Below are 9,068 nucleotides of genomic sequence, written 5' to 3'. Positions count from 1 at the left end.
TATTGTTTCTAACTACTTCCCAGGCTTTGCATAAAGTCCTCCACTGCTCCATTTTATTAAACTCCACAATGCGAAAAAAAGACATCTGGAATCTGTCTATAAAACACCCAAAGAGTGCTTTTTTTTTCAATATTCAATACCATATGGATATCATACAGGCACTACTGACAGTCCCACTGAACAATGCATTTGTTTATTCAAATGTTTCCTTGGACTACATCGTGTCAATCAAATACGATGCACAGAGTCAAATAAAAATCCTGAAATAATAACGTGAAAAATGCCAAAATAGATAGCATACTTTTTTCTTTTATGCTTAAAGACAGCTGAACTTTCTGAGATCTTTCAGAACTTCAGCACATCTTGGTTCTTCCCAATCTTGGATAAATCAGAGGGATAACCTCAAAGTCCAGTTGCATCTTCTTCATTCTCAGAATCATGATCTTGACTCTGCTTCCACAGCCCTCACCAGGGAACCTCGATCCCCAGAGGGAACCTATGAGAAGGTGCCATCAACCCCAGAACGTAGTCCTGTTTCTGTAGCAAGTGCTGTGTCAGATGACACACAGATACTATTTCACATGAGCCGTCAAGCACAAAAATGAATGAGGTGGGTATCACCATTGCCATTTTACAGTTCAGGGAACTGGGGCTGGGCCAGGTGAAAGCACAGACCCAGGCCCCCTGAGATTTCCCCTGCCAGAGCCCAGGGGCTGCCCCCCAGTGCCTGCCTGTCCCCCCGGAGAGGCGTCCAGCGAGAGCAGCTCCTGACCGTCTTCTCGCAGGAAAATCTGACGTGCTTCGCTTTCCATTTGTACCTATTCACACTTTCACTAAAAAGACGCTTTTAAACAACTATGACCTCCATCATTAATCTCATTTTTTACTTTCATGGAGTAAAGTTTTAAACGACCACCAACAAGGAGAAGAAAAAAGACTTCCTATTTTGAATAAACATTCCTTCTGACTCTAATACAGTGAAGCCAAATAACCAGAGTGGCCATTTTTTCCTGAACGAATCAATATATTTGATTTCCTGTTGCATCCGTGTCAGCACAGCCCACGAGTCTCTCTTGGTTCTACACAGAGAAGGATTTCTTTTCCTTTCATTATGATGAACAAGCCCTGACACCTACACATTATTTTTGGGTAAAAACTTAATTTTAAGGACAAAGAAGCTTTTTTTCAGAGAGAGATATATATATACATATATATATATATATATATTTTTTTTTTTTTTTTTTTTTTTTTTTTTGGCTGCATTGGGTCTTAGTTGCAGCATGTGGGATCTTCATTGTGGCATGTGGGATTTTTCTTTTTTCTTTTTTGCATTTGTCATGTCTCTTTAGGATGCTTTTTTTTTTTTACATCTTTATTGGAGTATAATTGCTTTACAATGTTATTTTAGCTGTACAACAAAGTGAATCAGCTATATGCACACATATGTCCCCATATCAGCTCCCTCTTGCGTCTCCCTCCCACCCTCCCTATCCCACCCCTCTAGGTGGTCACAAAGCACCGAGCTGATCTCCCTGTGCTATGCAGCTGCTTCCCACTAGCCATCCATTTTACATTTGATAGTGTCTATATGTCAATGCTGCTCTCTCACTTCGTCCCAGCAGGTGGGATCTTCGTTGCAGCATGCAGGATTTTTCGTTCTCTGCCTAGATGCGGCGCGCGGGCTTCTCTCTAGTTGAGGCGCGTGGGCTCAGTAGTTGTGGCACGTGGGCTAGTTGCCCCATGGCATGTGGGATCTTATTTCCCCAGCCAGGAACCAAACCCATGTCCCCTTGCATTGGAAGATGGATTCTTTACCACTGGACCACTGGGGAAGTCCCAGGTATATTTTTTTTACCTGAAGTATAGTTGATTTACAATGTTGGGCCAATCTCTGCTGTACAGCAAAGTGACTCGGTTATACACACATATACATTTCTTTGTTTTAATATTCTTTTCCCAATCCAGCAGTCTGGGGTGATCTGGCAGGCGTCTCTGCTCCTTGCAGATATTAGGGGACTTTGGTTCCTTCCCCATCCCCTGGGACATTGCCATCACCTGCGCATTCAGAGCGGGTTGTAGGCTATTCTGTGTTTTAGTATTAACCAAAGAGAAAGGCTATGTGTTAGGACACCGACTTAGAAATGTCTCCTGTCACTTCTGCTCACATTTCATTGTCAAGAACTTAAACACAGGCCTGAGGCTTGAAATACAGCCCTGCGCCGAGAGACCAGACAAGCGCCTACAACTAGATTATCACCATGAAAGAATGGGAAAATAGATTTAGTGGGCGGCCAACCACCGGGGAACACCCACAATTCTTGGGTATAAGAATGTGAAACAGAAGTCCACCCTACACAAAAGCAAAAAGAAATCAAGGAAAGAAGACCTCATGAATTCAAATAAACAATAAACAACATGCTATTTTACCCAAGTGTAAGATTGTGAGCCTGACTTTTCCACCTATGTACCGCAAATCTTTGTTTCACTAAGAACAACTTTTCAAGAACGAAAGATCACGCCATTCTAAACATATGGGAATGGAATTCATCTCAGAAGAAGAATATTGGATAATAAAAATATTGCTGCATGACACAGAGGGTCGAGGATGTACCCAAGATGCCTCCAAATCTGCAAATGATGCTGAGTTGGAAATCCAAACAAAATCTAAGGCTCTCCAAGCCCAAACATACGGGCCTTAGACATACATATGGTTTCCATCTCCAGCTGAAGGAGCTGGATCTAAATGGAGTTTCAAAGCACATATGCAGTTTCATAAATAGAATTAGGTAGATCAGGATACCTTCCAACCCAATGTCCTTTGCACAACTAAAGTTTGCTGTTCTAAAATCTAGTCTTTGTTAAAGTTTCCTGGCTGGTCTTGGATCCTCATAAAATTTGTTTTTCACATGTGCTGGGGAAGCTATAAAGGCTTGCTCTGTGAGCAGGATAATGAGAATGCCAGAATTTTCATTTGGGGATAACGTATATAAACTAAGCCATCCATAATTTGGACATATGAAAAATACCTCAATAACACAAATTTGGGGGATTGACCTTTCAATAAAATGTGTATTCCATCAAAAGAGGTTGACCAATGAAACACTGATCAAAGGTAAAACTAAGACACGTGTCTGGTCAAGAAAAATTTATAGAATCTAGAATTGTAGTTCTTTCAGATTCCTCTGTCAAAAGGCAGTACTCAGCCTCCCCTAAGGACCATAAACATGAAAATCTAAAAGAAAAATCTAAAATTGTGAATCTAGACTGAGTAAAGGAGTTATGAGAATGTACCCTTGGGACCTAATTGTCCCTATTAGTTCTAAATTCAGCAAGCTGCTGGTCAACTCTCAGTTTTATCAAGGTAATGGAGACATACATAGAAAAAAGTCCTTGCTGAGGGATTTTGTACATGGAAATTTTATATCTTGTCTATTTTATTTCATAAATGTGCTGTATTAACAGATTACGTTCTAGTAAGCCTCTGTTTGATTTGGGGACGGTTTTAATGGTTTGATTCTCAACTACTTTTGGGCTGAGATTGGCTGATTTTATAGGCCCAGCGTCATGATATGATTCCTCTAATTGCTATGGGTCTAGCAAGAAAAAAATAAAAAAGCCTAGAATGATGCTTATCCTTCCCATGGGTAAATTGACAAACGCTTTATAATTTTAATAGATTTCTACCCAACCAGCACTATCTAAATATAATAGTTACTGAAATCCTTAATGAAAATATTCCACTGAGGTCTCTCAAATTAACCATATCTGTTGTACAAAAACCGGATTTCGCACAGAATTTCCAACCTTGCTCCTTTGCTTTGTGATACGGAGGCTTGACAGTAATTTTCTGGATTAATTCATCTACTTTGTTAGGAGAAGGCTGGAAGCCAGCCAGTGTGCAGGTCTCACAGTTAAGTTATTGAAGCTGTGTCTTCATATGAAATGAAGGTAGTGCAATTACTGGGTGAATTCAGAACTCTCTCAAAGTAGTCTACAAAATCATGGCGGAAGAGTGGACAAATGCACGTTTTTCTCTTCTGGAACACCGTCTCTTAGGACTTAGCGGATCCAGCAGTTGGAAGCATCTTCTCTGTGGTTGCTGAGAATGAGGTTTGCAGAGGTGAAGGGCTCGCCCCAGCCTACGACATCTTTGCACTCCCACTCCAGGGCTCCTTCCTCACCGCAGAGCGCGCTGCCAATCTCCTCCCAACATACATCTGGAGGAAAACACGCTGTGCGACTCCTGAGACCACACAGCCAATGCCAGAATAACTTTAGTTTCTAGTCAACCATTTCAAAAGCTGATAGGAAGTCACACAGCGGCAAATATGGCCATCGCAAGATATGACAGAGGAAGGGGAAATTCTCAAGGGTCACAGACTCACACACAGGCTGCTGGCCTTCAGAGTCAAGCTACTGGGGATCTTCCCGGGAAGGAAAAACGGGAACGACTTTATTTGCTCTCTCCTTTCTCAATAAGACAAGTAAATGTCTTATCTCCAGCCCACCCCACCTGGAAAACTGGTGTCCTAGCCCCAAGGTCCCGTGAGCGTTCTTCTGCTAAAGACGAGGTCACCGAACCCACGGACAGATCCCGAAGCTCCTGGTCGAGGGGTCAAGGCAAGCCTTTCCCTCTCTGAGAGGTGTCAGCTCTGGACGGTCCTCTCCTTCTTTGAAGATGAAATTCCGAAAGTCAGCTTAGAAAGGTGGCATTTAGCTAGACAGAACCCCCGGCTCTTTGTCCGGCACGTTAGAAAGCGGTTTCCTTCTTAACGAAGTGCATCCTCTTCTATCCCGCCGTTCCTTTGGTGCCTCAGTCTCTACCCAAGGGGTTTTCTAGAAGCAGCACAGGTGGTACCCGTGAGTAGGATGCCCAGGTGTTTTTCACCGGCAGTTTAGATTCATCGCTGGGGTGAAGGCCCTTCAGATGCAGCCAGTGCTTCTCTGTGGCTAGAAAGAGAATACAGGATAGAGAATCAAATGTGGGTCGCCCTGGGGAGTCCCACGCCAGGTATGTAGGCTGAGCCGTCCCAGACCTTGGTGTTCTTGGTGCCAGGGGGTGAGGTGTGCTGAGAAGACGGTGTTGCACATGCTTTTTCTCCGTAGCCAGCAGGAGCTTCTAAAGAACAATCTCCACTACCAACCGGCATGTCCATTCTTAACTCATAGTCACCGTTTAATCAATAAATATTCACTTAGCGCTTGATCAGGCGCTGTATTAGGCACTCTTTAAGCTTCCAAGAGCAAATACGTGAATTCTCTGCTACCCTGACATCCTTGGAGCTGCCTTGCCCTCTCCTGCCCCTGCAACCAGCAGTCCTGCTTTGCCAACATTCAGAGCAGATCGCAGACCTGACCAGAATGGACACAGGGTGACCGGGGGGTCTCCTTGTTGCTGCAGTATGTGTTTAATTGGCTTGTTTGGCGATTCCTGCTGGAAGCAGAGCCTGGACTCTCGGCTGCTGAGAAAGGTGGGTGGTAGCACATGGATTCAGCATCACACTCTCCTTTCCACTAACCTCTGGGACACCTGTGTCAGGTGGACAGAATTGTTCCAGAGCAGCGTATCAATTAGGCAAGCAGAGTCTCGGCGGGAGACTGGGGTTTGGAAACCATCCTTCCAAACTCTTCTCTCCAATTCTGTCTGTTTGTGTTTCTATTCGGTACTGTCACCTGATCACCTAGTCTCTTTGAAATGATGACCACTTAAGAAAAAAAAAAAACAAACAGAAATACATAAAGGATACAGAAAAGCTTTTCTTTCTTCTAATTCCTGACTATCAAACCTTTGGAATCTATTTGACACCCAGGAGCATCTCAGTGGCAGAGCTGAGCAAAATCTCTATAAATTCCATATTATCTGTATTTGTTGGGACATACTATGTTCTGCTACTGTAACAAATAAAGGCCAAAATAGCAGGGGCTATTCTGTCTGTTGGTGTTTCTATTCTATTCAGTACCTGTCACCTAACAGGAGTTTGTATCTCGTGTCTGCAAAGTCCGATGCAGATCAGCAGGGTCCTCACCCACCTGGTGTCCCCGGGATCCAGGCTCCTCCCATCGTTCGATGCTATGATGTCAAGACATGGCTCCCAGAGAAGAGAGAGCACGGAAAGCTCTTAACTGCCTCCGACCAAAAATGTCCCGTCTCTTCGCACACAGCCCACTGGGCAGTGCCAGTCACATGGCCGCCAACTACTTTCAGGGCTGCTTGAGTCTTGCCCTAAGCTCAGGAAGGAGGGAAGACCAGATGTGGAAAGCACTGAGCATCTCTCCAGCTTCCACCAACGGTGGACGTGTACACCAGACGTGTACAGTGTGGAGAGGTGTTTTCATTACAACCATCTTCAAAATTGTTAGCAATAGCCACAGCTGAAGATGTGTGTCCCACTGCTTTGGGGACAGTGAACTCCCCAAGACCCCGAGGCCCGCAGTGGGGGTGGGAGGCAGGGCTTTCTCATCACCAGCCTCCCGGGGCATCACACCCTCTCTCTCACCTGAAGGTACAGATTCACTTCTCTGTAGCCATCCAGAGAGATGCGGGCCGGGGGTTGGGAGGGGGGAAGGACCCAGCCTGCACATTCACGCGCTGCTCCGCCCCAGACACCGGGTCTGGGAGATAGGACAGCTGACACAAATGATGCTGCCACCCGGGCTGGCAAAGGAGAATGGGGGGGAGGGCAGGGAACAGCTGCAGCCAGGTGGCACTCAGCACACAGCGGGTCCAGAGGCCGCTATCCTCCGTGACTGACGGGAGGTCACCGGACAGGGGTCAGCCCCCCACCCCCGTGACTACCGCTGCCCGGCACCCAGAGTGTGGCCCAGGGATTCCAACTCATCTATTATTTAGTTGGCAGGAATTTTTTAACACCTATACCTTTATGCTGTTTTCTTCTTTCACCAGCCTTAACAGGTACTATTGCATTTTACTCTTCATAACGCCTTGTAGAAAGTAGCCATGGAAGATATTGTTCTTGGTGTTTCAAATGAAGGAAAGCTGCCAACCACACTTCTATAAGGGAATCACTCGACGTGTGTACGGAGATTGGGGCTGCACCTGAGACCCGGCCCAGGGGCAGCCGTACAGATGGGCCTGGGGAGCTGCAATGCCCCCCCGGGGGGAAGAGATCTGCAGGGGTTTCCCAGGGCGCCCCCTCCACTCTACCTGCCTCCTGCCTCAAGCCTGCTGACCTCAGGGTGGAGGCCAAGCTCCCACAGGAAGAGCTAACCCCACCCAAGACAGACCCCTGGCCGACACATCACCTTCCTGCCCCTCTGTGGACCCAGAAATTCCTTGAAATTCGAATTAGATCTGTCTTACTTTGGTAATTTGATGGCTTGTTCATTAAAGATGGAAAATAGATGCAATTCCTTCTTCTGTTCTTTTTCTACGGTCCAAGTGGTAGATGCTACAAATGGCCAAAAAGTATGGGAGTCTGCCTCTTCCAGAATAAGGGGACATTTGCACTGAAATAGGAAGTGTATTGTTTAGAACTAAAGAGAAAAGGGGGACCAAGAAAGCCAGGACTGGAAAAATAAGTCAAGATTTTACTGTTTTCAAACACAAGCCTCTCCATCAAGGAATACAGTGTGCCGTCCAGGTAATGGCTTCAATGGATGGGTAGCTCTCGGACTGATGCAGGATTGTATGAACACTGTAGAGGGAAGTGCTCTGGTGTCCAGGACATCTGGCTGTTCTTTCCACGTGGGCATAAACAAGCAACGTGCACCAAGCCGCGGGCTTGCCTCTGCTGTGATTTCAGCGCTGAAGAGCCAGGGGACAGATCATGATAAAATGAACAGGGCAGGGGACCCATGTTGGGGTTAACCTGCCAGGGCAGAGGCGGCCATAAATCAGCATCCCGGCCGCACATGGCAGCAGAAGGAGAAAGTGCGAGGCGCCTTTAAGTCAGCCAGATTAAGCGGCACGACCACATCTAGGCAGTGTTTTCTCTTCTAGAAACTAGAAAGGTCTTTAGAGACAGATGGACTTCCGGTTTTCGAAAACTGTAAAACAGGGAGACAAGATGCAATATGCACAGAAAATTGATGTCAGTTGTGTTTATGCCTTTTTTCTTGCCAAAAAAACAGTCAATTCAGTCTTATGGGATGAAGGCTATGCCTTGTTTTCTTTAAAGTCTAATAATACTTTGGGTAACAAAATAGAAAAATCTGAATCTTCCTTGTTTTTTTTTTTTAGAGAGAATTGATCAGAGCTTATTTATGAACAGACATTCATATCATGATGTTAAGAAAGCAGAATTGTTTGTTGGGTGCCCACTATGTGCCAGGAGTTTACTATGTTAGCATTTAATTTTTTTTGCTAAACTCCCCCTGAGGTAGGTTTAATTGGGACCGTTTTGCAGATGAGGAAACTGAGGCTCAGAAAAATGAAATAATTTTTCTAAAATCACACAACTCATAAGCGTTAGATCTGGAATCCAAAAGTTGGAAGGACAAAGCTGAGGTCAGCACCTCCGAGAGCTGGGGCTTCTTTTAGTCCTCCTATGGCCCATGTCAGTATTGGGAAGAATCTTATGCAGGGTAAAGGTAACAGCATAAAAAACCTTCTAACTCTTCTTGAGGGTTGATTTGGTGCCAGCTGCCTTATTTGCACGGAGGGTCCAGACTAAATCCTTGGTGCACCGGGGACCTCACCGTCCACACTCAGATCATGTCAGTGGAGATGTCCTCATGCATCCCCCCAACATCCTGCCGCCCGTCCACATTCATACCCATTGTAGAGATGAGGAAAGTCGAGCTCACAGAGTCCATAACTCATGCAGTGTCTCACACAAATCAGCAAATAAGTGCCGGAGCCAGGGGAGGTGCCCCAAATTCTCTTAAATTCCAAAGCCCGTGTCCTTCTACTATGTCTCATGATTCCATCCATAAAGAGAGGAAAGACTCTGCAGGCTTCCCAACCCCTTTATTTACTTATTTAAAAGTGGAGCTCCCACAGGGGTGCCGGCCAAGATCAGAGGCAGGTGGCTTCCACTCCTGGGAATGGGTCGTCCAGGCAGGCATTCTCTGCAAACGAGGAAGTGATGCAGCGCTTCCAGGGGCTC

General features: G+C 45.6%; 1 long non-coding RNA gene across 5 annotated transcripts in view; it reads right to left on the bottom strand.

Moving 5' to 3' along the window:
• Positions 1 to 7,528: 7,528 nt before the first annotated feature.
• Positions 7,529 to 9,068, bottom strand: part of LOC309612132 — an 86,683-nt gene continuing 85,143 nt past the window's right edge. For 4 of the 5 annotated variants that reach the window (XR_014234952.1, XR_014234974.1, XR_014234975.1 and 1 more), the window contains one exon: positions 7,529 to 9,068. This exon is cut by the window's right edge. This is a non-coding gene — a long non-coding RNA (uncharacterized lncRNA). The other variant, XR_014234953.1, reaches the window with a different exon arrangement.

Source organism: Balaenoptera borealis, assembly GCF_965194805.1.
Source record: "Balaenoptera borealis genome assembly, chromosome: 15".
Taxonomy (NCBI): Eukaryota; Metazoa; Chordata; class Mammalia; order Artiodactyla; family Balaenopteridae; genus Balaenoptera; species Balaenoptera borealis.
Note: the sequence above shows the minus strand (reverse complement) of the source record. Positions and strands in the feature narration are given on the sequence as shown.